The sequence below is a fragment of the Pteronotus mesoamericanus genome, unplaced genomic scaffold, assembly GCF_021234165.1.
Source record: "Pteronotus mesoamericanus isolate MK-2021 breed Mesoamerican mustached bat unplaced genomic scaffold, CSHL_Meso_final contig_50, whole genome shotgun sequence".
Taxonomy (NCBI): Eukaryota; Metazoa; Chordata; class Mammalia; order Chiroptera; family Mormoopidae; genus Pteronotus; species Pteronotus mesoamericanus.
The window spans coordinates 10,184,553-10,210,457 of NW_026555186.1; the positions used below are offsets into that span (position 1 = coordinate 10,184,553).

Below are 25,905 nucleotides of genomic sequence, written 5' to 3' on the forward strand. Positions count from 1 at the left end.
GTGGTGGAGCCAGGAACCCGCACTCTGCTGAAAGATGGAGGTGGTGAGCGGAAATTCTGCAGGGAACCCGGGAAGATTTACTTTAATTAGAATTTATGCCCCAATCGAAGTCCTGGAGCTACGGGCTTATTGGAAACAAAGAGCGGGCTCCTGCTGTCATTGGCAGACAGAGTCTGACGCTCTCTGTGAGCACCTTCTCTGAGCTGTCCGCAGACTCTTTTGATCACCTTTTCCCCTCGGTGTTGCGTGTATTTGAAGCTCTCCAGATAATGTGTCCCCTCCTGAGCTACTCTTCCTTCCCAGAAGGGTCTTCTGTAAGTTTTAGTCAAATATCAATCGTTTCTCTACTTTGCAGTTTAAATTTTCAGTGGTTAAGCCTCCCTTTCAAGTTGCTACCAGATCTCTTTAAAGCGCTCAGTTAACTTATATACGCCCGTCCTTATTTTAGCATCTAGTATTTTGAGAGATCAGGGACTCTTTAGAGCCAGGTTTGACTGAAAGGCCAGATGGAATAGTCATTAATTTCTTTTAATTCTCACAATTTCTTATTACAGGATTGCTTGATCCCAGTTTCAAATCCTTTTCCTGTTCTGGCCTATTCCTCTTGGCACACTGCCTCCCAGGCTTGCTGCTTTTTCTAGAAACAACTGACTGTATGCGAACTAACCAGGAAACTCCAGGAGAGGTGTGGTTAGTTTGCAGTAATCATAGCCTCAGGGTACAGGCCAGAGAAATCCCTGTCTGATGCTGGGGAAATAAAAATTCTGATGCCTGACTCATATCCATAATGTGTGAACTTGATTTAGTGCTCTTCTAGGTTCTTGTGATTTTCTTTATGAATGTATTTGTAGAGCCTACCAACTTAACTTTTTGTGATCTTGATAGAAACCGCTCTTCTTGAATTTGCCTTATCAGTATGTTTTCTTAGCCTGAGGACACATGCACTATTTCTGTTTTTTTTTTCTTCTTCTCACTTTCTATAGACAACTAACACCATAGAGGTGGAGGTGGAGAAAGATGCTTATTTTTTTTTTTTTAAATTGTGAAAGAAGGAGTGTAGTCCAAAAGGAAGCCAATTCCATGCAAGGTAGTTGTTACAGTTCTTAAGATTTTAATAAAAGGGGAGTAGTTTCTGGAGGACAAGAGCTGTGAGGCCACCAAAAATCCAAAAAGCAAGAGCTGTGGACCTTTGTATTCTATGGCATTTGTAGATTGCTTGTTTTGTTTTTTAATGTTCAAGATTTCCATGTCCTAAAAGTGACTCCATTGAATCATAAGACTTGACTTTAGAAAAAACAGTACTCGCTGTTGTGTATCAGGTTAACTTCTCCTCTTTTATATGTTGTGTGGTGAGAAAACACTTTTCCTATTCAGTGCATGACAGATGAGAATATGTCAGAGGGGCCATGTGTGACGTGTGTGGGTATTTGGAAGTTCAAGTTAATAGCTTGGGTTGTCAGGAATATATTATCTCAAGCGTAATGAGACCCAATCAACTCTATAGACTGTAATCATCCCTTAAATAGAGGGAGCAGGAACCATTATCAGATGCAGGAGACGGTGGTCTGGTTCACATTACATAATGCGAGCTCCGAAGAGTCCTGCCAGCTAAAGTCAGAGCCTGCATTGGGCGAGTGACCTTGCCTCTGGCTCGTCATCCTTGATGCTCGCTAATTGTTCAGGTTTCTGTTTCTGAGCGGCCTAATTTTCACTGTAGGATGACTTCAGAAAGGTCCCTCCCCACGGTGCAGTTTGTGCCAGACAGCCAGGCACCAGGGCCCCTGTGGTCTGCAGCGAGCACCAGGAGTTATGTGCTCCACTGGAGCGAGAGGGCCAGTGTTTCGTGTTTCGGGAATAATCAGGGAGCTTGTGTCTTTTGAATTTCTATTGCCTGACTCCCAATCTCCCTCGAGGGAGGGGGTTCTCCTCTGAGTAATACGCACAACATTCTTACAGTCTTGCAGCCCACCCGCCTTCACGTCAGTCAGCTTCGGACATTCCTGTGCAGAGCTGGGGACACTGCTCTGATATTTTATCTGTGGCTCATATCCTCCAGTACTTACAGTCCACCCTCATTATTCATGGTCCTCAGGCTTTCTCTAGATAGTCATCACCAACACTGAATTAGCTAACACTGAACCATTGCTCCTAAGGGGCGTGGAGGGCTAAGCTCCTGTGAGCCTCTGCCCACAACATCTTCAACCCATCAATAAATAATCTTGTTCTATGTGTATTTTTGTTTAAAGACATCTTATTTAGTATATAATTGATTCATTAGCTTTGAATTCATAGCCAACAGCACATTTGGGGGTTACAAATAAATTTTAGCAAATAGGCAGGTTCACAAATATGGAATTTGTGAATAATGAGAATCAATTTTATTTTCTTTTGCTTTCATCAGTATCAGTTGCCACATGAACGACAATGGTCTGGAGTTATTTGACCCTTTTGTGCTCTGAACCCCGTAGGTGCAAAGTAGATGTTTAAACTTGTCCTTGGAGGTTGCAGCATCATGCGTGCGAGATGCCACAGGATCTGAGTCAGCTCTCAAGACAGGCCTTCTCCCTGGGTGATGGATCAGACCCCTTTGGAAGCTTTCCTGCCTGTCCTGCTGATGGCATCATTGAACCTGGACTTCAGTGCTTCTGCATTGACCTGGAGAAGAGTAGTGACTGAGGCCCTTTTGTAATAAACACTGCCTCGAATAAGAAGCTGGTGAGGAAACGACACACATCTGTGCAGCAAGATGTGCACAGCAGTAGCCATTTTACAACATAACATTGCACCTCTGGTTTCTCCTTTACAATTTTGTTTAGCGAGTATGTGGCTGTGAGCAAAAAGAAAGTTTTGTTTCGTTTGGGTTAAAGAGTATGGCCTGATGTGTGGGCACCCACCGTCACTCCTGTTAACATGGCTGAGAAAGTTCCCTGTGAAACAGTGCCAGCCCCTGCGCCCTGGTGAGCACACTCAAGGGTGGGGACGGGGCAATCTGGTTGGGGTGCAAGAGTATGGATGGCCAAGTGCAACGCACACTTGCTGAGGTTGACAGCGGTGTCTCCCGTGCTGCCGCTCCTCTCTAGGGTTCCTGTGTGGCAACGCGTTCTGGGAAGCACGCGGCTCCTGGACAGCCAGCCATAGGTCTGTCAAAGCAAATTGGGATTGAGGAGGAGGGGGGGCTCCCGCTGGTGATTTCAGTTAGAATAAAGATGTCTTCTGTGCAGTGACAGTTTCTGGAGTGATTGCCCTTGAGGAAGGGAAGCATATTGTAACTTCTCTGCCCTTTCGTTCTTTAAAGGCCTGTCATAGAGTCAGGGGCCCCAGGAGCGCCCATGCTGAACTGCAGGGCTAAGCAGTGGACATGAAGCCAGTGGAGAAGGCGAAGGAAGGGGGTGAGGGAGGGTCTGTTCCTACAGACAGTTTACCATTTGACACCAAATGGAGTAGGTGTAGGGCTAAAACCATTCAATTATTCATATTTCTGTCATGGTTATTGTTTTCTGTACTTCTACTGGAGGTTCAGATAGAATCATTGTCTTACTTGGTGCTCATACCTTGTCAGGTAGAAGTGCCTTGTCTGCAAAGAAGAAACCTGCTGCCTATCCTTGGTCAAGAGAAGAAAGAGGATAAGGAAGCTGACATTTCCCAAGATTTACTGCACAGGAAGATCATGAAACCTAGGCCGTTTCTGACCTTCCCTTCCTTATCTCAGATGACTGTGATCAATTTGCATCTTTTTTAGCTCCTGCTGACAGACTCCTTTGTGCCCTAGAATATGAAAATAGGAGACACCCAATTTGAAGGGTATGAGTAATTTATGAAAAAATGCCCATAGACATTGTATCGTGACATCAAATTATGTTTTGGTGGATAACCTTAGGAGTCCTTGGGAAAAGCTGGTGTCACCCAAATTTCATGTCTCTTTTCTGATGTATATATAGCTCTTTTATAGTATTTAGGAAGGGACATGACTTGAGAAACTGTCTGTAAATAACGAATAGCCATGGCTCGTCTTCCCAGTGCACTCCCAGGCACAGGAAGAAGTGAGGGGCCAGCAGGGCGGGACATTTTGTTCCATGTATCACCTTCCCCCACAATGCTATCAGCTCTCCACTTGAATGAGGGTTTTTTTTTTATGGTTGAATTTCACCAGAGTTCACAGTGACTGCTGCATGATAGGACAGTTCATATTGAGATGATAGTCTCTCTGATGGGGTGTGTGCACAGAGAGAGACAGATTTGACATTAGCACTCCACGCAGCTTCTGGGTGTCTGCGGTCCGAGAGAAGGGACGTGGATAAGAGGCTGAATGTGGGAAGAGCATCTTAATTTAACACTTTAGTCAGGTCTGTGTACTGTTGTCATTTGAGTTTATCTTCCGTGTCATTGCTTTACCTTCAACACTAGAGTTATACAGACCTTTCCTAAGGCTCAGGATTTAGTTATTAGGCTTATTGCTTTTATAAAGCAACGTCACCATTTCTATAGGCCTGAAAAGTGGTTGGTGTGAACTAACTGAGTGAAAAAAAAAACCCCTAATTATGTTGAGATTAAAATGCACATTTTGGAGTCAACTATAAAATGCCTCTAAGAACAGGACTTTCTGGTGCTAAATTACCTAAAATGCCTCTAAGTTTTTAATTTGATAAGCCTTATCATAATTTCATGTTCATTTTGGCCAGAGCACGTACATGTTTTCTAAAGCCACACATGAAACAGAAAACAGGACGGTGACCAAGGAGCTCCTCTAAAGTTGGCTTTTCTCTGCAGTTAACTGGGGAGAAGGGACACAGGAATGAGTAGGGAGGGTTGCTGGTGAGCAGGCAGCCAGCCCAAGGTCGAGTACTCTCCGGACGCTGCCCGTGTGAAGGTGCCTGATGCCCAGGATTAGAGAGAGAACGGAAGCCCAGGAAGCAAAATGGTGAGTTTTGTTTTAACCGTTGGCTGCAGAACTGCTACATGAGAAACATTCTAGGTCAAGGGAATATCACCAGTTCAGAAATTGGAGACTTGATATCTATGAAAAACTGGTTGACTGAGGGAATTATTAGTGTAGACATGAGATTTACAAAGAAAATGTTTGTATTTCTAAAGAGTAAGTCTTTCTGACCAGTCACTGTTGGCCACTGGGTTGGCTTTGTTCCCCTGTCTTGACTCTGGTCATGACAGAGCACCTGTCTGTCTGTGGGACATTTCTGAGTATGTGGGGAGGCTCTGGATTGGGCAGGGGAAGTGGATGCAGCTTCCCCAGAGAGTCTGTGGAAGGATCCTTGTGTCTGCCAATCGGCTTAATAAGCTAGAATAGGGGAGACTTTGCTATGTTTGCCTGGGGGAATCTGCAATCAGTTTGGATTTTTTAGGAGTTTGAAAAGGATGTTAAAAAAAGTGGGGAGCTCAAACCTGTCTTGAGTAGCATCAGCAAGGTGCTGAGACCTGAAAACCTTCTAAAGAAATGTGGAAAGATAATTTTATTTTGAGCGAAGATGAGATCAAGGCAAGCCTAGAGCCTTGGGCCAGGAAGGTGAGATTTTCTCTCCAGCACAACACAGCGGCTCCTGGCTGGGTACCTGCTGAGGACCTGGCACATTTTAGACCTGTAGGAGAAGGGGGCAGAATCCACTTCCACCAGGTGTAGTTTGGGTGATTTTGACTGATGTTAGATTAAACAGTGTTACCTCAAATTGGAAGAGTCTCTTCTAGAAGCTGGCTTTTGGGCTGCGTCCCAGTCTGTGAATGTTTTTGCACACCCTGAAGTCAAATGAAGGAAATCTCATCCCATGTCTTTCTTGAACATGCGTATTTACTTGGTCTGGCCCTGGGGATTCAAAGTTGAATATGACATGGTGACTGCTCTTGACAGGGAGGGCCAGCAAATTCACAACAGAGAAAACCAGAGGCAGACCCCCGAGTCCTGGTCAACAGAGGAGAGGCGACTACATCACAGGGAGACACTAAGGACACTCTAGAACGTCAGAGAGCCAGCAGGAGTGCAGCAATGGTCTCAGGATGAACCACTTGGGTGATGAGGGCAAGCCAATAAGATAATATAAAGGGCAAGAAGTATAGAGTTCTGGATTCAGAGTCATAAATAAATTTCACACATACCCCAGGGAGGGAATTACTGTCTCAGCAAGCTTATAAAATCAAAGAAAAAACAAACAAACAAACACACTTGGTCAATTTAATACTGTTGATCCAACAAAGTAGAGGTTTATTTTCCTGACAGTTTTTATAAAGGAAACAAGCCTGACCTCACTGTTGTGGGGATAAAGGGCAGGGTAGACACTCATTCGTGGGTTTACCATGTCCAGGCACCGTCCTAGGCACTTTACCTGCGTTATTACGTTTGCGGACAGAGCGAGTCAGTGGGAAATAATGAAACACCATTTTGTTAAATGTGGAGCATTTCAAACTGGTCTTGTTTACTTTCAGCTCTAAGGAGTGGGGATTTGTTGAATGTCGTGGTGAGTGATGAATGGTGGCTCCTTTAATCATCGGTGAGGTCAGAAATTTCCTAAGATTATCTGGCGCTCCTCTCCCAGGTGTGATTTTTAGGTCCATGGTGTCCCTCACCAAGGACGGAGTGAGGGATGCAGGTCATGTTAGGCCCCTGAGATGAAATTTTGAAGGGTGTGTGCAGCAAAGGAAATGAAAGAAGGATCTTTGACCCTTACAAAGGAGAGGTCTCTTCCCCAGCAGGTTTTATCAGGATACGCCCAGCCTTCTGGTTCCATTTAGCCAGTCAGATTTGATCAGATGTCTCCTCGATGGAGGCTGTGGGATGGGCAACCGACTTCATGACTAATCCAAGGCAGCTGCCATGGTTGTTTTTAAACATCAGGGAAGCTGTGCTGGCTCTTCGTGGGGAGGATGTTTTAGTACAGTCTGTGCTGAAATGGATGACATGACTCATTGCCAAATGTAAAAAAAAAACAAAACAAAAAGAATCCTTTTATTTCCCCACGTGTATAAACACCCTAAACACAGCAGTGTTTATAGGAAGGTAATATACCATCTGGTTCAATGCATAGTAGCCTATTTCTTATTTTTATCACTAATTTATATTGAGAGGATGACAAATAGAACAGAATTAGATTTCTGGTTATGCTACACAATCAGTGCTAAGGCTTCTGTAGTCTCAGAAGCATGAAACAAATGGTTTGGGGGAATGACTCACTTACTTGCATATCGTAAGGCAAAAATGGGATGTGTCTTCTTTCTTCAGGCTTCGGTGCCCACCTTTGACAATGGAAGACCCAAGAGGTCACTAGGACTGAGTCAGGAGGATATAAAAGTCTTTTATTCTTCATGTCTTCAGAGAGACAAACATTCTGAAATGACTTCAGAGTATTTGTTGAGTTTAAGCCAAAAACCAAAACTATAACTTCTAAGTTTGACTTCTAAGTCCAACACAATTTGCTTGGTCGAGATCACTGTACACCATGTCAACTGGGAGCATTAGCATCCAGGCACACAAAATAAATTTAGTCATGGAAGACCCTGGACTGACATAGCCCCACGTGCATGCTGGATTGGCTGTGTGTTTGTACTAATCTGATTGCCCTTAACAAGTTGAAGGAAAACATCTTTTCATTTCTCTGTATCGAGCTGGAGAGAGCATCCTTTGTAGGCAGGAACTTCTAAAGAAATATATGTTCTTCTTTTAGGAAAATATTTTTCCAAGTGATTTAAACCATTGCCATTTCGCTAATAATTCGTCATGAATTTTACAGTCACCATCTTTCCTGGGATCAGTAAGCCCCTTTTCTTCTCCATGCTCTTGCAGCCAACCTTTGTCTTAGTTCAGCTTTATTCTGGGGAGGTATCGGTGCTGGTTGTATGTTTACTATGTGGCCTGTATTTCCCCCTTCCTGTTCAATCACCGAAGGCTGATATACAAGCCCAGTCCTTCGTGCTTGCTTTAACAAAAGCTAAGGAGCGATAGTAGTTACATAATTTTTTTAGAGTTAAATCTTGATCTTAGAATCTTGAGTTTAGATCTCGAGTTAAAACTTGACTCTTTTGTGTGGGCAAGCTACTGCTTACAAATTAAGTCTTGTCTAATATGTTGTTCTGAATAAGCAAGAATTGAGAGACCACACTTTTCAAAAAGCCTCAGACACCCTTCCCTTCCCGGGTACTGAGAATGTAGTCTACAAAGGATGGATCAATTTAGCTGTCAGAATGAAAGCTGAGGGTCCAATTGCCATGCAAATTGACCACTTGTACAAGCGCTTCAAAATTGCCTACATGAAAAACGATCTTGCCCTTTGAAAATTGGGCACATGGTGGCAGAAATAAGAATGTGGTCGCTCCTCAGAGACCGTGGTGTCCCCAGAGAGCTGATTTTAGAAATTGCTCATTTTGAGCAGTTGATGGTTTTTTGGCAACTTGTTTGCTTTTTAATGAGTCATTTTTGCCCTCTTTCTTTCTTTTCCCTCTGCTCCCATGCCTCTTAGCAGCTCAGAACACATCTCATTGTCTGATGAGTGAGTATACGACTAAGAAGTATTTTACCCAGCTTTATTCCAGTTACTATACTGGTTTTAAGGTCAGCAATTCCAGCTAGCTTTATATACTCAACAAAGGGTGATCTACACAAAGACTGAATGGAAAACAATTGAGTTTTCTTCCCAAATGTTCTTAGGATTAGTCAATGCTTAGAGAAATAAAATCCCCAGTTTCTGCCTTTCTTTTCTTCAGGTCTCAGCTGTGTTTCATATTTCTACGGCATCCCATTTTATAGTGACCACTGACTGGTGGAGAGGAGGGTCTCGGGTGGACCTGAGTGCGAAGGCTCTGAGTTGGAAGCTCATGTTTCTTCCTGGTGCATCTTTGTCTTTGGATACAACTTTCCAAAGTGCCTGCTCTTCTGTTAAGGAAGGTGGATTTGCCTCTGCTAGTCTCAGAGCCCAAAGATTACATCATTACATGACCCAAATGTGAGATTTGTGTTCCCTTGTGAGGACACACTGTCCATGAAACCTCAGCCATCCCTGGGGCTGGTCTCCATGTGTTCCTACTTGGCGCCTAAGATAGCCAGAGATTCCAAGAGGGAAATTGTGACATGTGGCACTTGTTCTTTTTAAATGTACACAAGATAATTATCAAGTAGATTCTTTAATGATCTTGACCAATATGTGGCATTACTTGTACAGAAAATAACTAGCTGGTTACTAATCATTTCTGATTTAAGGGAAAGCTATTCTAAAGGGCGAATTCCTTGAGGACAGAGCCTTTCCATGTAACCAAGGCTTTATGCCATACATTCTGCACTCAGCTGGGATGCAGGAGAAAGTGTCTTACTGGTCATACACACTGATATGGAAACTAAGGCAATACATTTATTTATTTTTTGCAGTGTAATATAGTTGTATAGTTAGAACTCTCAAAAGCTGATTTCTAAATGTCCTCGTATGTTTGTTGTGCCACATGTTTTTTGTGTGTGTGTAAGATTGCTAACTTTCTATAGCTACAAGTATTTGCACTGATGTTTCCCTATGGACATGTTACTTAATTTAGATGCTGTTTTGGCATAGAATCCACAGGCTACCCAGTGCAGGCAAACCCAGGGGTGAAGGAATGTCTTTCAAACAGAAAACATCCTAAGGGTAGGCCCGTGACATCACATCCCTTTCTAACCCAGCTCTCAGCATTTACACATCATAATGTCAAACCATGTTCAAAGTTTAGAAGGGACTATTGAACAAATCAACAGACCTATATTTAAAAAACAAAAATAAAACACAGTTTCAAATTTGAATCCTGACCTGTCTTGAATACAATACGGTGAGCAGTCTTATATGTGGGGTGATTAAAATGCTCCTGCTCCATGGGCCAGCCTCTGACCCTCCGCAGTGTCGACTGGGGCAGGGGGACCGGTGGCTGCTGGAATGGCGCTTGTAGGCCCAAACTTTGCCATGTACTTTCTTCATCAATCTCAAGCTTTCCCTATTCCCTTTGTTGTCTTGAATTGCTCAGGAATGTGGGGGCACTAAGAGCAGAGGCTCACCCTCCTGCTTGCCTGGAGCCCAGGCTGCCTGCGATTATGTCCTTAAACGTTTGCACCTTTGCAGAGCACCCACCTCTCTTTTCGGGCTGCTTCCTCCCTCCTGTTCTCATGCGTCCTCCCTCTCCTTTCCATTGTCCCCTCTTCACTGTCATTTTTACCTTGATGTCTTCCTCTGTTCCTCTTGCCAGCACTTCCTTTTCTTTTCTTGAATGGTTGGGAGTTTCTGATAATCCCCCAGGCTATCGGAGCCCAACTTTCTTTCAGGCAGCATCTTTTTTAACCTAATGTCCACTATGATTTCTTCACGCACCATCCAGTGAGGCACATGTATTTGAAGGGAATGACAGAGACAGTCAGAGGTGACAATGCCGGAAAAGCAAAGTTAGGGTTAGTGTCAGAAAGGGGAGCAAGTATGTAAATAGAGAGTAAACAGATTGCCTTCACCTCATTCCACCTCTGAGAGAGGGATTCTTTAGACCGAACCAGGGGCATTGGACCAATGAGCAAACAACAATAATATCCTGTACTTGTTTTGTAGTTTGATTTTTAGTGAGAAAATTCTGATTCTCATTGTTTATAGTATTAAGTCCAAAGACATTCATTCCTCACTTAGTACAGGCTCAGTTTCTTGACTATTCCTATACAACTAATGTTTAAAAAGCTAGACTATGAATTATAGTCTTTTTTAAAAAAGTATGTTAGAATCTCAATTCTCTTGCAGAGCTTCACCCCCCTGGTTTGTTCCCTCCCTGCCCATCCTGTGCAGAGCTGCCATTGGATTCTCCTAAACACCAGTCTTGCCTGGCCTTCCACTGAGCCTTCAGTGACTCCTTCCTTTGGGCAAAGTCCATTCTCTTTCTCATGTTAATGTTCTTTAAATTGTTTGCTTTTTCATAAGGCAGCTCCTTTGAGCCTTTCTCCATCTTTGATCTCAATGGAGTGTGTGTCAGGGGCTACTTTGCTGGTCCACACACCCCTGATGCTATTCCTCTCTGCCCCTCAGCCTCCCGCTTAGAACCCATTCTGTTTGCTTCCTTGTCTTCCTCCACAAACTTGAGCATGAGGCCAGCTTTCCACCTGCAATTCTCATTGCACTCCAGTCCTGACTTTCCACCTTAGCAGAGTTGCTTTGCTTCACGTGTCCCAGTTCAGTCCTTACTCCTGAGAACTCCTACCTCAGAGGGCCCCAAGGTTGGGGTTTCCATGAATTCATCCTGCCCTAGGGGCAGAACCGGATGCTCATGCTGCAACTCAGTATAGCTCTGGCCAAAATGGCTCTTCCTTTCATCTGAGGATTCTCAGGTCTTCCTGTCTGATCTACCATTTGCTTCACCTGTAATGTACCCCACTCAAATAATCTTCATCAACTCTTAATATCCTACCCATCCCTCAAAGCCCAGATCACATTGCTCTTTTCCTAGGAAGCTTTTCTGGACTGTGCCACCTGGAAGTAACCTCCTTTTCCTGCAATTTCATAGCTTTACTGAGTTATGTAGCAGACAAATCAGACAATGCCTGGTGTGAGCTACCAAGAACATAATCGGTTTTTGCTCTGTCATCTACCCGCCTACAATGGCCATGGGGTGTGCTGTGCATGGTGGTTAACTCACCTCATGGCAGATGACAAGGTGTTTCTCAAACTCCATAGTCATTGGTAAAATTCTTGAAAGCTGGGAAACCGTAGCCCAATAGCTCATACATTTCTTAAACCTGTCCTGCTGGGTTTCTTTCCATTCCTCCACTAAACGTCTTTATGATGCCAGGTGGTCTCGTCCAGTTTTATTTTATTTCTTTTTATTTTACTGTCATTGGTTTCTAAATTGAGCTAGTAAGACTGGCCTGAAATTTTAATTTCTCTCATGTATCTATAAGATAATGGCCACCACCCAGCTGACCTTTGATCTTTAGGACAATGTTTAAATCCATATTTTTTCTCATTCTGGGTAGAATGGACTGGGGAAGTTTGCATATTTTAGCAGAAAGGCATCTGTTGAGGAGCACTTAGTAAGCTGTAACTGATGGTTAAATTTTATCCATGCATTTCAGTTTAGAGACAATTTTAAGAGCCTGTGAAGGTGGTTATAGGGTAATCCTGGAAATGGCTTATCATTCATAAATCACAACACCTTGCAGAGGGCTAGTTCTGCATAGATGTGTATCTGGGATGGGTTTTTTGGGGCAAGGCTCTGATTGAGAATTATGATGCAAAGGACTTTCTACTAAAGATGATACTAAGCTAAAAGAGAAAAAAAATAAGAATAATATGGGATTGAGTCAAATGAAAATGTTTATATATTAATAAAACATAAGCAGTTCTTATTTAATGGGTAATTAAATATCCACCTTAAAATATTTCACCTACCAGTCTGAGGCCAGCCTCTGGGGCTTTGTTGTTTCTGTACCTACTTCATTTTCTAGGAAATATGCCAGTGATTTATGGTTTATACATCAGCTAATGTATGACCTCACTGGGGAGGATGGACTAGCTCAGCCTTCAGACTCAAAGGGGTCATTGTCTGTGACTTTAATTTAGCTCCTATTCATGGTCACTGCTTTGTTGCTGCAATTTCTGCTTGTATGTGTGAGTGTTGTATTGAATCATGTATATGCCTTTGGAAGGTGGAACTCCTACCCGGGCAAGGATTGACCTTATGGCGCAGAGGGTCCTGATGCTGTTCACTGGCCTTCTTGCCCCAGGGTGATAAATTTTTTTTTTAATTGCTAATATAAACACTGGCATAGTAAAACCTTTCAGGGTATGTTATTGGCCCAGATCCTGCTGTTGGAACTGATTTTTGGTTTAGACACCTGACTCAAGGGAATGTTGTGTTGTCCCCTGTCCCCTGAGCCATGTGAATGCTGTGCTGGGCATCCTGTCACTTGAGCATTCATTGCCTTTTCACAAGGAAGAGGCCTGGATTTAGCAGGGATGCTCCCTTCCTGCAGTATTTGTTGTTTAGTTCCATCAGCAGTTCTGAATCCTCACAACGTCCTTTTTGGCCTCAGCCCCTTTGCTGTATAAGAGATTGACCACCTTCTGCAGGCCTCACACTTGGATGTCCTAGCTAAGCAGCCTCATCAGCTAATAGATGACCTCACTGGGGGAAGATAGGAAAACTCAGCCTCCAAACCTAATTATCAGCCCTGTGTTTAATTCGGACACGTGGGAGCCGATAGAAATCTCCAAGAATTCATGGCAGCAACCAGTAGATCTGTCCAACTTTATTACTTAAATTTTGATTAAGATAAAAACAAATACAAGCAAATGTTAGCTCTAATTGTGAAACAGATTTTAGGGCTCCAGAGAGAAGGTTGGTTTATTCAACGATGCTGTTTAACAAAGAAGTCCCAACTAACATATTTGTTGCCACACCCATAGGAGATATTATTGGTGTTGGAACAAAGAATTGGCTGCTCCTAGGAATTTTTCCTGGGCTGAGGATGCCTCCTTACCTTGGGGAGAGCTCTCTTATCCTCTTTTGGCCTCAAAGATTTGCATCTGTGCGTTCTCCTTTCCAAAGGATGATGTCAAGAACTTTCAAAGACTCTGTTGGGACCATATCAGAATCCAGTACGCTGCAGTGTGTCAGCGCACCTGGGCTGTGGGCGCCTTCTTGGGCAATTCTGAAAGTCTTGCTTTGGATCACCTCCTTGCTTCCCATGAATTAACCAAAGGCACCTTATGGAGACAGTAACCACTCATAGGGACAATGTTACCTAGCTACTGCTTTCTGACCTCCGAACTGGGGGACTTCAAAATTGCTCCTTATCAGACACCAGTTTTCCAAAATTCCAGATGCTGTAATTCAGTTAATTTCTGCAGGCAGATGGCTTTTAGATAATTACTGAAGAAGATGGTGTGGGAATTATTGCATAGAGGAATAACCAGAATGTTCCAGAATGTTCTGGGAAGTTCTCCTTTTCCTGTCATCATTCTCAGCTGCTGCCTAAGTGTGTTGGATAGGCAGCATCAGTGTGTTCCAGGTTTATGGCAGCCAGAAGATGCAAAATGTGGAGAGGAGAAGGAAACTGTGTGAAGAAGGACAATAGAGAAAGTGTGAGCCCTGAAGGGCTGTATTTGAAGTCACAGGCATCCTTAAGTAATAATGGACATATTTCCCTTATGAATAAAAAGTGGGAAGAGACCCATTTCCTGGAAAAAATGGCTCTAGGGAGGCTGATATTTTATGGTAGACTTTCTATCACACAACAACCTCAAGTTTTCAGGACTTTTGCATGTTAAATTGGATGAGGAGATTGGATGTCTTGCTTTGGTTTTAGTAAAGTGAATCATTTTTTATGGTTTATAATTATTTTCCTATAAAGTTTCACATTGTGCATCTACTAAATCAACATGTAAATAAAAATACAAACTCAAATTTCTGTTATTAGTTTATTCTAAAACTTCTGCCTTTAATCTTCTGTTTTAAGAATGCATTACTTAGGGTACTGTATTCCAAAAAAGGGCATGAAATAGCCATCATAAAATGACTAAGTTCACACAACCAATCTAACTTTTATGTTCAAACTGCTTAAAGTAATTAAATGGGTTTGAAATGAAGGCCCTTTCCATTGTTTTCTGTTGTTCCCTAAGATTTGTTTTTGTTTGTTAACAGCATTTAAATTTTTATTATTCCTTTTCTGAAGAAAGAAATTCATTGGTTCACAGATGTTAACTAAGCCAGGACTATCCTATTCGTCATTTTTAAGCTATCTGGTGTCACTCTATTTTAAGTCTTACATTGCTAAAGCAGTTTAATCTGGTTGTGTGTAGCACAAATGGAACTTTCTAGAATTGATGAGCAATGACCCCAACATTTTAAAACTGGGCAGATAGGATCATTTTTTTCTTTTCTTTCTTGCAGTGTTGGTATGAGAGTTCGACTTGAGTGAGCAGATGGCTGTGGATTTTTAGTGTGATACATGATTGAAGAAACACTCCACGCTTTTCCTCCTTGGTAAGTCAGACATCGAAGTGGGAAGTGAAGAACCCAACAATGTTATACATTCTGTGATACTGTGATAGCTGATGAGCTTCACTTATCTCTGCTGTTAAAATGGCAGTGAATAGGCAAGCTTTCAGAAAGACAACTATTCTTTGTGGCAAAACTGTTGTGGGCTAATGCCTTACTCAGGAAACCCAGAGTCTTGACAGGGCACCATTGACACAGCGTCTTCTGGTCCACAGTGTGCTTGTCCTCCTGGTTTCAGTTTTATTTTGCACCCATATGCATACTGCTTAGGGCAAACATGCAATTATTTTGGGCTATCTGACAATTATGTTGCACAAAGGTGTTCTGGTATCAAATCTCCCTCTTTTATTACAAGCAAAAGCAGATGTTTACAAAAGTCAAGGTTGAACAGTGTTGACATATTTAAATCATGGGATAACATGGGGCACCCTTTGCTACATACATCAAATAAGGTGATTTTTTGGGGTGAGGTGATTTAATTTTTTCTTACAAAGTGTACTCTGACACCTTAAGGCCCATTGGACTCTACAGTTTTGTTTTTTTTTAATCTAGAATGATGGACAAAGAAAAACCAATTAATTTGTGTTTCTTTAAGGAGTTTAAGCAGATAACTACTCTGTTCATTCATTCTTTCATAGAAATAAATAATTGTAGCAAGTCCATGAGTCTAATGGGCAGAACTTTTGGAGATAATGCCTTTTTCAAGAGCCACTGGTCCTAATGTACAATACTTGTTCTATGAGTGATGGAAATGGATTCTTCACTTCAATGGCAGTAATATAAAAAAATAAAATTATGATTATAAAAGTAATGAAAAGCTATATATGGTACCTTATTAACTGGAAAAAAGAAACCTCAGAATTATATATTTATATTAATATTAATAATACATATTAATATATTATATATTATATATAACATAATCCTATTCATCTTAAAAATACACATACACAAACATAGAAACATGTACTCTCTACCCATAAGTCATGTGTATTATAAAATCTACCAGAATATATATTAACATGTTCCAAATTGTAAACAAATTAACTCTGCAATTGAAGATGTTGGCACATTATAAGCCTTATCTTCACTATCCAAAGTTTTAAATTTTAAAGTTTGGAATCTGAAAGAATGAAGGAAATGGATTAAAATGGTGAATAGTGAATGCTCATTATAGAAAATACAAAGTGGAGCATAAGTAGGTTTATAGTTGTGAGTATGTGAAACAGAGTTTATTCTTGTATTATTAGTTATTAATTATTATATTATTTACCATATGAACAACTGTAAACCTATTTTTGCCTCACCCTCCATATAAAAGAAGGGCAAAATTCACCCTTAATCCCTCCACCAAAGACAGCTGCTGTTGGCATTTAATGTAGTTTTTTATAGTATATTAAAAAAAGATTAGTAACTTACAGAGTTGAATTAATACTACTAGACATGAACTTTTACTTATTGCTTTTAATTTGTTATAACATATACTTGTATATTATACATATATTATAATAACATATCATAGTATTAAAAATTATTAATGACCCTCATTTATGTGTCATACTATCCTATCATATAAAGGCACTATATGTAATTTCCTGCTTTTTTGCTGGACATATATATTATTTCTAATTAACAAAAATAATAGACAATGTTGAAATGATCACAACAAGCGCATATGTCTTACACTTGATTCCAATCCTGCTTTCTAGCTTTTTGTAGGTCACACTATCTCCTGCCTTGTGAAAAGCAGAAATTTGGTGAATGAAGTAGACATTTTATCCACAACAGCAGCTGTTACTGTAAAGTTTTCTTTTAGTTGAAGGTTAGTTCATTGCACTAGAATAGCTGTGGTTGACTTACATTTCAAAACCAAAGAGTTTTAGTAAGACTGCTAATTAGCTTTGGAAAGTGTTGCAGATATTTATATTTCAACAATACTATGCAAGAGCATTCACTTTACTAAACCTTCACTGAGTATCATCATTAATTATTTTGTCAGTTTGTTAGTATTCCTTTCCTTTTATATGTGTCATTGTTTACTCATTATGCTATTTGGTTGATTTCTTATGTGATTATTAGCCATTACTTGGAGAAAGTGTGTGTGTATGTGAAAGAGAGACAAAGAGAGAGAGAGAGAGAGAGAGAGAACACATGTATGTGAGGGGATTGTTTGTTTTTATTTTATACTTGCTGAGCTGTTGAGATTCAGAATTTTTATTATAGATTTTAGGACTTTATTTTTAAGAATATTAATTCTTTGTTGTATTTTTTCCTCCATTTCATTTACTTATCAATTTTATCCTTTTAATTTTAAAGAAATTTAGTGTAGTGTTGCCCAGTTTTTTAAATAATTATTTCAACTACTGCTTAGAAAAATAATAATTTTTCTTTACTTTCTACTTATTAAATATACTCACTAAATATGCTCAATTCCTTAATTCAGAAAAAGTTCCATTATATGAAAATACATATTGACTTTTGTGCTTTTTCTCACAGCTCTATTCTGCCTCTGTTCTTTCTCACTGACAAAAATCAACCCTCAATTTTAATTTCATGAATATATTCAGACAATTAAAATATTTGTATAAATGGAAGATCTCAGTTGCACATTGCTTCATTCTACAGAGGCTAGATTCACAGTGGACAATTGAATTTTTTTATTCTTTTATTTATTTCTCTTTCAGTTAGGAAAAGAGAAAGGTTAATTTCTGCATTTTGAGATATACTACGCCCTTTACCTCTGTTTTTAACAACCACCTTTTAGTATATTTTATTTAAAAGTACTTAACCCATTATGTTGAATATTAATAAATCATTATCACAGTTCTTTTCCTCTCATTTTACCCTCTTACCTAATGTTTGGTGTTTACATGTAATGTTACGTGGTGTGTCTGGGTGACCAAGGCAACGCTGGTTAAATCACGTGATGTGTAGGCTTATGTCCTTGCTTGTTGAGGTTAGCGCACTCACCTAAAATAGTAGTTGTGATGTTCCTGCAATAATGGTTTCACAGGGCATTAGTTCCAAAAGATAGCTTGCTTGCTCTTTCTCAGTTGGAGGTTCACCTGGGTTTGGGCAATTTGGGCCACAGCGTGGTTATCCGTCTATACTTTTCTTGGTTTTCTAGATTTCTTGGCTGTAACATAAGGAAAGTGAGAGGACATCATTTGAGACAAGGATTAGGCAACGAGAAATCAGACTGAGTTTCTGGAGACAGACTACATGTGGAAAAAACTGTGCTTATTGACTTGGTATTTTAGTAGCGGACACTGTGCTGATAGGAATTTCATTCTGTGATAGTTGCTGTTCATTTTTATGCATATTATTGATATGAATACATCACTGGCTTAAACATGCTGCATGGCTGTATTGTGGGATAAAGATGTAGCCTGTCATTCTTAATAATGTCAGAAATACTAAAACGGTGGACTCCACTCCTTATTCCTGCCCTGTTGTCTAGTCAGCTGATGGAAGATCTCCGTAAGACGGTCTGGAAAGGCCCGTGCAGACCTGATCTGTTGAGTCACATGCATTTCACTTCACAGGAGTCAAACTCACTGCCAGGAGGGTTGTCTGCTCCCATTATCCACATTAGGATGCACTGGAATTTCCATACTGGAAAGTTTCCCGAAACCTTGTTCTCTTTCCTTCTGTTTTCTTCTGTATGGGATTTTGACCTTTTTATTTTTTTCCACTTGTTTTAGTGAATGTCTGCAAAAGTATGTTATTGTCCTGAAGGTTGCTGGCCTTATGAATACTATAAATATTTGTAACTCACAGATGTGTGGGCAAGTTCAGATTCCATTTTCTTTCCTTCATTTTGTGTTTAACTCAGGCTGGGCATGGCACATGGGTCTGTTCATTCTCAGGCCCCCGTTGGAGGGGTATGTGCGTGTGCAGTTAATTATTTGGATTTGAAGGTTTACATGCGCTTACAAGGAAACTGCCCTTGTTTCCTTGTTCATGAGATCTTTCTTGGCAGAACTTTCTGAAGGGTATGAAAATGGCCTTGCGCTTGGATTTGGGGTTTCGGGGACCTGGGGGTTTTCCTGCATTGTGATCTGAGGAGAAGGGCATTGGAGAGGCTTGTCCAGCCACAGGGCTGCCACCCTAGTCAGTTCCTGTTTTATCTGCTGGGGCTTTTCATGTGATTTTCATGTGTGTTTGTGTCTTTTTTAGCCTGACAGGGCACCAAGGGATCAGAGTCATTTTTGTTTCATTTGCTTTTGCTTAAAAGTTTGGGCAGTAACCACTATTGGTTAAACAAAAGTAGAAAAAGCAAAGGTTGGAAAGATGGTCAGGAGATTCTGGGAAGTAAATACCACCATAATTTCATAGAACCAACTCTAAGAATAGCAAACAGATCTTACACTTCTGGTGTGGCGGATTTATGGGGGTGCACCTAAGTTAATTTACCATAGTCAGACTTTTGGGGGGATGTGGTGGTAACTGCCCTGCTTATAGCCCAGAGCTCATACTCCTTTTGAGAACTATCACTCTCCCTTCTGTAGCAAACCACCTCCTTGCTACTGTGATGTCTTGAAGACAAGGCACTTGCCTAAGCTGGCCAGTCACACATCCTGTCTGGTGGCTACTCTGGCTAATTCTAATTGAGGCTGCAACTCCAGCTTAGGCACTGATATCCCATTCTTAAACAATTCCTACCTCTTTTTCCTGCATCACCATTTTTTATTTTCCCTTCTCTGCTGAATCTTAGGAATGCAAACGTCTACCATCCTAATAAAATGACCTATTGACGCTAATTTATCCTCCATCTACAACTCACTTCTCTCCTCTTTACAGAATGACTCCTTAAAAAGGCTTGCTTATATTTGTTATCCTTAACGCCTGTGTTTCCATTTTCTCTTGAACCCATTTTGACTACCCAGTCTTTCTGTAAGTACTGACTTGAGAAGGTCACCAGTCAGCATTATGTTGCTAAATCCAGTTGTTGAAACTCAGTCCCCATTGCACTTGGGAGTCATAGTCAGCAGTGTTCATGCAGTACAGCGGGTCTCTCCCACCTCCTTGAAGCCCTTTCTGCATATGGTTTCAGGGCACCACACTTTTTTCCCCACCATTCTCACTATTTGTATATTTTTGCCCCACCTTCCGAAGGTAGTTCCCATGACAGCAGGGATTTTTGCCTCTTTGATCACTGTGCCATCTCCAGGCATAGAAAAGGGCTAAGGCATAAAAAGCTTTCAATAATTATTTCCTTCATGGATGGGTTTATGGAAGATGGATGGGTGGATCAGTGGATGGATGGATGGGTCTTTTGGGGTTTTTCAAACCCAGTGACAAAACTTTAATTTGGACACAGAACTGGAAGTTAATGAGATTGTCTACTAGACAATCATGGTTTTGTGTATTTGGTATGATTTTCTCCATATTGTCCAGTGAGTGGATAGTTGCTAGTTCACCAATTATCAGCTTACATGTCACTTCCTCTATAGACCATTCTCCTCCCTCTTAATGATTAGACCAATTAGGTTGCACCTTCTCTGTGTCTCTGCATTCCCATATATGTCTATTCAATGATAATTTAAGGTTGGATTCTTTGTAGTATTTTTTTTTGTGCACATAGTCTTTCCTCTTCATACAGTGAGACCCTTGACTTGATTGAGTGTATCTTTCCAGTACTTAACACTCTGACACACAATAAGTGTCTAATATGTATGAGTTATGTAATGAAGTGTTTCCAGTTGAAATTTTGTAAAACATAACTTCTTTAATGGCCCTTAACAGGGTGATAAAATGGGCTCCTCTAGCCTTCTCATTGTGCTTCATTTGATTTAAGGAGTTTATTTCTTAGTTTTTTTCAGTAATTGAATAATTAGATTTGCTGTAGCCATTGTAGACTGTCCCATATTGCCCATCTGTGGCCTCTCACTCTACTGCTCTTCTGAATAATTTTTTTTTTGCTTTCCACATGAGTGAACATCATTCATAGTGTATCAAAGGCAAGAGAGAGTGCATGAGCCTTCCAAAGTCTCTTTCTTTGAGCTGCTTGTCTATGAGTTGTACAGAGAACTGAAAAGGAGGGCAGGAGTAATCAAAGAACATGAGGACCAAGACCCATGCGGCCCTCCCCTACCTTGTGGGGTCAGATGTCAACTCCTTCCTGGCATTTAACATTTCTTCACATGAGCATTTGGACCTACTATGAGAGTCATGGTGGAATTTCAGCAGTACCATCTTCAAGAAGTACATATTATTAAAGTAAAAATAGCACAGCACAGCATGACTGTTAGGGCATGGGGCTGAGCCAAGGTCAGAACCCTGAAATCATACTTTCTGTAAATGAGTTTTCTGGTGTGTACATGTTCAACACTAATGTGTTTTAAGGAGTCCCTGCTCTGCTGGGAGCACATTTCTGGGCTGAATAGTCAGGTACATAGACAGACAGATATAGATATATATAAGTAGACATAGACATAGATATAAATAGACATATAGATTTATGTAATCTATATACATATTATGTATATAGACATATAGATAATATGTAATACATATTATGTATATGTAGACATAAATCAGTAGATATTGATATAGATATAGACTGGTATGTTTATAGACATAGAAGATATAGACATAGAAATAGAGACATCGATAACACTATTATTGGGACTCATGAAGGTCACTGAAATAAATGTCTAAAACTGTACTGAAGTCTAGCTTCATGGCTTAATTATGAATTTTTGGTAAATTAACTGATAGCTCCTGAAGGACCCACCTCACAGGGGAGGATCAGAGGTCTACAGCACCTTTAAAATAAATGGCCTGTCACTAACTTGTTGCTACAAGCACTTGTGAGCTTGCATGCATGCGTGCACACAGAAATACAGACATGCAGACACACACACACACATTTTTCATCAAACAGCATAAATAGTCGGCCCCCTTTCTTATCAGCCATCCCTGAACACGTACCTGTGTCATTCTGACACCTGTGCTCATGGCTGTGAGTAGCAGGTAGGAGGCATCCACAGGCTGGGCACGCAGTAGGTGCCAAAGTAGAGGGAACCCCCTCAGTGAGGCATGTGTATGACCATGCGTTCCCACGTTAGTGCTCATTCTAAAATATTATCACTGAGCCAAACATCTTTCTAGTGGGCGGGTCTGGTTCTTTTCTCCCAAGTAACTATGACTTTTCTCTATTTTTCTGGAATTCCTTCCTTCTTAACTCAATTTGGCACATAATCATATGCTAACTGTATCATTCCACTGGCATATTTTCTGTGGAGCTGATAAAGTTCTTCTCATAACTTTCTCTTTTATGTACTGTGTTATGGTCTTCTAAGATTGTTTCATAAACCAGGTATAAAAATGATCTATTATGATCTATGTAAAGGTCTTAGAAGTTTATTCTGGGATGTCATAGTAATAGCAATAATTAAAAAGTGATTTATTATGTTCTAACATTGTTCTGTGGTTATAATATTAAGTGTCTTGTATATATCCTACCCTTCACTCTTATTTTCTTAAGTTCTGTCTTTATGGCACAACATTTACAAAGCAACTTACATTTTCTTAAGCATATCCGAAATGGTCAGATACACTTTCAACTAACATTTCTAACCACAGGAGCATGATTTGTGAAGACTTTATTGATTTGGAGTTGCTTCTTTTTCTGAACCCAGGCCAGTTCCCCAAGTGTAGACAGTGTAAAGTGTAGATCTTACTATGTCACCTTCACCTGTCTATAGTAGTCACACTTTTTTGATCTAAAAGAGGACTGGGACCAGTTCACTAGTGGAAGTCATTTAACAGCCTCTGGTAATGTAGCAGTGACAATGGGAATTTAATAAAGATTCTGCAACATTTCATAAAACATTTTACAAACCACTGGTAATAGCCTAGTAATAATTCATAATAATGGAGCAAATGATTTGAGTACTTCCTGCCTCCCAGGCACTGGTATAACTGCTCTGTTTCTACCACTTTCTCTTCTCAACATCATGCAAAGCAAGGCCTAATACAGTGGAACCTAGATTTTCAAACTTAATTCATTTTGGAAAACTGTTTGAGGAATGATTTGTTAAAAAGCCAAATTTTCTTTGTCACCTGAGAGACACGTGACTGATCATACAGCTATCAGCATGAAAGTGTTGTTAGGTAGGCAATTGAGACCCTAAGTTTTGTTAGACAACTGAGACATTTTTTCCATGAACAACTTGGTCGAGAACTGAATTGTTCAAGAACAAGAACCGAGGGTTGGCTCTATTGTTCCCAGTTTTGAGATGAGTAAACTGAGGCATGGAAAGAAACTTGCCAGGGTCACTCAGGTCATCTGGACGGCCGAGCCCAGTGAATACTATGTATTACCCAGTGTGTGTTTCAGCATCCCCTTTCCCTACAGGTCTCCAAGGGAGCCCCCATGGTGGAATATTACAGAAAAGAATTATAAGGCAACAGAACCTGCCTAGTTTGCATGTTATTGCAAAATAATGCAGCTATAGGTTTCTGAAAATAGTGTTTTGGTTTTGTTTCACTGAGCTAGCAAATATTTTGAGGGTAGGAACCCATACTCACTGTGTAATTTCCTTGCCAAAAACACATGATTGGCGGTCCGTCTCAAATAAAAATTCTTCATAGGCAAACATCTGTGTAAACCAACGGTGCCTCTGAAGCATCTCTTCCTGTACATGGGTCATCAACGACTGTCGGGCACCCCAATTAATGTCTGATTGGAAACTGTGTTTCTATTATTGACATAACACACTGACCACTTTTCTTGAAAATTTCAAAAAATGTGACAAAGAGAAACAACCTACATCCCACTCCCTGCTTCACCCCTGCAATAAACATTTATTGAGCACACGCAATGTGTGAGGCTTTTAGGCATTGGAGATCTACTAGCAAACAAGACAGGCTCCCAGTTCTCACAGAGCATACATTTTAGGTGCGAAAGATCATAATGATTATATCAAAATAAATAAGAAAGTTATCTTGTAGTGGTAAGTACTGAGTGGTAAGTAGTTAGAGAATCCAAATAGGGTTGTGTGATAGAGAGTGAATAGGTCAACTTTGGATTGGCCTGTGTGTGGTAGAGAAGGGGAGAGTGGTATGAACTGAGACCACAGAGATGGGCAAGAGTTAGACTATGTAGGGCTTTGAAAGGCAAGATTCAAAACTTGGGTATTCTTTATATGTGTTGGGGAGCCTTAGGAGAAGCAGTGGTGGAACAGGATTTGATTGCATTTTAAAATTTTCATTCAAGTTGTCATGGTTGCCATTGGGGAAATGGATTGTTGAGTAGCAGGAGGGGAAGCAGGAAGACGCGCCTTGCAGGTGACTGGACAAAGCATGACAGAGGCACAGACTAAGGTGTTGTTGGTGCAGATGGAGAAAACTCAATGGATTTGGCATATTTTTAGAAATAGTTAATTGGTTGGCATTGTGGAAAGGGCAAGGAAAATTAAGGATGAATTGTAAGTTTTGGACTTGAGAAAGTTAGTGGAAGGTGGACCATGTACTAAGATAGGAGTCCTGGGGAGATGTAGGTTTTGGAGGAGAAAGCAAGAATTCTAGGGCCATGCCAACTTGGAGTTGACAGCTTTCACTTCTCACCCAGTTGCATGGAGTAGACAGTAATATATGTGAGTATGGACTCTTTGGGAACGATTGGAACCAGAGATAGATATTAGAGAGGCATTGTAGAGTGACAGTATTTAAAATCCAGGGCCTCTCACCTAGAATGGGGAGGAAAGGCACATCTCAGACAGAACTATGGGTGTGGGAACTTAGAAGGAGGGTGTTGGTAGAGTCTGCATGATATTTCCCTTAATATAGTAGTACTTTGGTATTTCAGAAGTGATCTTAAAAGTGACAAGAAATCCCAGAGTTAATTCTCCCCTTGAGAGATTTCATTCAACATCTTAGCAGCAAAATTCCCCATGGTTGTAACATAAAATGCCATTCTGGTTATAAGGAATAAGGTCAGATTCTTACAATGAAGTATGTAATGGGAGCTCTTTCAGCCTTGATTTCGTTGTTTCTTCCCATCAGCAGTTTAGTCTCCTATTGTTCTCAAAAGTAGTCTTTCCTCAATTGAATCTTGGGAGGCACTAGGCAGGGCAAGACAAGGGTTTTAATGATCTCCTCAGTCTCCCCTTATTGCAAAATGCTACTTTATGACATAAAAATTTGCCTCACTGTTTTCTCACCCTGTTCTTTTAATTGTTTATGTATTTTTCCAGGAAACTTGGGCTAGTGAAAGTTCAGTATTGGAGAGGCCTGGCGAATATGTGTGCTAATGAGTTTCACGTTTTCAATGTCAGTTCAGGCAGCAGTCAGCCCACTTATTGACTAAAGGAATCTGGGAACATTTGAAACGTGCTGTGGAGGAGACTCTCTGACACACTGTTAATAATACAGCAGATAGCGATGCAGGCCAGAGAGCCACTCAACGTGTGATTCCCCGCAAGGGTTTCAGTTAACAGCGCTTGCATTGTTAACACCTTTTGTAGGAGGATCAAAGCTATGAAGCTCAGGATGTCACCAGAGTTTTATCAGTGGCTTAGAACATTGATTTTCAATCATAGAGAAATGCATTTGGCCTGCTAATGTGAAGCTGAAGGCTTACATTTCTCACAGTCCATTAAAATAACATCTGGCACTGGCCATTAAGATTTCTTGAGACATGTGTATTTTACTGTAAACCAGGCTATAGGACAGTATGTTGAGAAGTCATAGGTTTGACCACCCGGAATCCACACAGAGGCCATTGTGAAAGGCGTGGGCATAATTTTGAAGGTACAGTGATCAAGTATTTGTTAAAAGAGATGAACTAAATTAAAGAATAAGCATTTTTTCTAGTGGATCATTTTTATGAGTAAACTGCCAATATAGAAACTAGTTTATAAATAATCTGAAAAGGCTCATTTAAAAAATTATTGCAGTATGATTGCCATCTAA

At 40.6% G+C, this 25,905-nt stretch overlaps 1 protein-coding gene across 2 annotated transcripts in view; it reads left to right on the forward strand.

Annotated features, from left to right (window-relative positions):
* SEMA5A (semaphorin 5A) overlaps positions 1–25,905 on the forward strand; it is a 452,903-nt gene that overhangs the window by 88,049 nt on the left and 338,949 nt on the right. For both annotated transcript variants that reach the window (XM_054578336.1, XM_054578335.1), the window contains exon 2: positions 14,875–14,967. The gene's annotated coding sequence lies outside the window, so the exon portion shown is untranslated. The remainder of the gene's footprint in view (positions 1–14,874; positions 14,968–25,905) is intronic.